Source organism: Glycine soja, chromosome 17, assembly GCF_004193775.1.
Source record: "Glycine soja cultivar W05 chromosome 17, ASM419377v2, whole genome shotgun sequence".
Classification (NCBI taxonomy): domain Eukaryota; kingdom Viridiplantae; phylum Streptophyta; class Magnoliopsida; order Fabales; family Fabaceae; genus Glycine; species Glycine soja.
Genome location: NC_041018.1, coordinates 19,905,058 through 19,907,148, shown reverse-complemented (window position 1 = coordinate 19,907,148; position 2,091 = coordinate 19,905,058). Strand labels below are relative to the sequence as shown.

Below are 2,091 nucleotides of genomic sequence, written 5' to 3'. Positions count from 1 at the left end.
GGTAAAGTGTTTAATGTGGTGTTGGTACTAGTTGTTTGTGTATGTTCCATTTTTCCTCACAAATGGGCAGGAATATTCAATTCTTCAAAGTGCAAAATACATTGTGTATCAGATAATTGATTATGAATTTCAACTTTTGTCCTCAGAATGAGATCATAAGATCAAATACAGAGTTACACAAAGTGAGAAATTTAGATAAATAGTGATTTTGGAATACTATTATTTATCTAAGGAATTAAGTGTTTCTCAAGTAAGCTGCACAAACAATTCACTCATATGTCGGATAAAGTGCCATCACGATTTATAGCATTAAGTGGCCTGAAAGAAAACATCAGACAAATTCATGGAGCCTAACTTGTCCTTTAAGGCCATTGCTGATAATAGTTATTGTACAATGCTACTAGACATTAGTCAAATTCATGAAATCTAATTCATTTCTCATCATCTAAACGGGGTGAGTATGGAATTATAAGGTTAGTTGGGTGATAAAAAGAGAATAAAAGAAAAAAAAAATCTCAGATTCGGTTCTCCCGCTAATAAAAAACTAACAAATAACATCTAACATTTGTTGACAAAAAAAATCTAAACAGGAAGAGTCTTTTGCAACCTACTTTCATGATGGGTTAACTCATCCCACCTTGCTTTAGGCAGAGGAGGCGGGTTGACCCGCTTTATCACCCTGTATATGAAACACTACCCACATTAGGGAGAGAGTATGAGAGATAAAATAAGACACGATTACAAGAAATATTAGACTTTCACACCATGAACATTCCTTGATAATGGAAATTTGTAACCAAACAAGAATCGCAAATAGATTAACCTTGTGGCAATTTCTTGATCCCAATCTTCCAATCACTCTCACAACCTGCATTTCAGTACTAGCAAGCAAATAAACTCAGACAAAAAAGTGTTATATATGCTTACGTGCTAATCTGTTTGAGGAACCAAAACATAGGATTTTTTCGACTCACATTTTGAAGTCACCAATGTTTTATAATCTGACATTCGAAATTTGAATTTCCCAACAAGAACTTCTACATGGACATGGATCTTCTGCAGCAACCAACCTTTCTGCTGCACTTCTACATCCTCTCTATCTCTTTCTAACTTTTCTTTATTTCTCTTTCTTTTTTTTGCTTTTTGCAATTTTCGGCTGCAGAGACAGACCCGAATTCTCTGCAGTCAAAATTTGATGACTGTCTAATGAAGATTAGACGGATCATATTTTAACTCATATGATCAGATTTAAAATAAACAGTCAAAAAATAAACTGTCCGATCTTCATTTAACAGTTCAGATTTGTGACTGAGTGCACTAGGCGAATACATCAAATCCAATTCTGCAGGCAGATCTTTGGTAGAGGATCTATTTCGGATAAAGATGCAGTTAAGCAACTGGGGGACGTTGTTGGATCTGACGCCCTTGTTGAGAAATTTAAATTCCAGATGTCAGACTATAAAATCTCGATGACTTCAATTCAAGGTTGCTTTTCCTAGATTTGGCACCGGATGCATCTGATAACGATGATACGCACAGTAATCCGTTTTTACGTCACTCGACACTTTTTGGAAGAAAGCAGAACAAAAGGATACTATAGTAACCCTTTTGTTGTGCGTCTCTGCACACCTTGGGAAGCACCACCTCAAATGATACCCAAGATTCATATTTTTTTTTCTTTTTTTTTCTTTGTTGGAGTGGACAAGTGCCAATTAAAGTGATGCACATTGCATGACCGACCTTTGGACCAGATTTGTTGTCACTGTTCAATATATCAATATCAATATATAGTTGTTTAATTTAATGAGTGATCAAGATGAAAGAACCACAACTCACTATGAGTGATTTTAATCAGATTTTTTGTATTTTTAATTTCTAATTATTTTTGAAAAGTTGAAAGAATCACATAAATTTTTATTAAAATGAATTATCTTTTTAAATAACATTTTTTTATGAAAAAGTTGTAATAAATGAAACCAATAAACCCCATTAGGGTTATGGGTTACCTAATGGAGAGTTAAGTAATATGTACAAAATCTTAGATTCAAATCTTGTTCGCATCATTACACAACAAAAAATAATATGTGGTGA

At 33.8% G+C, this 2,091-nt stretch overlaps 1 long non-coding RNA gene across 1 annotated transcript; it reads right to left on the bottom strand.

The window, feature by feature from the left end:
* Positions 1-277: 277 nt before the first annotated feature.
* LOC114392965 lies at positions 278-1,750 on the bottom strand. The gene is made up of 2 exons (XR_003662441.1): positions 824-1,750; positions 278-679 (listed from the first exon to the last, which is right to left on the bottom strand). It is a non-coding gene; the product is annotated as an uncharacterized LOC114392965 (long non-coding RNA).
* Between the last annotated feature and the right edge of the window lie 341 nt (positions 1,751-2,091).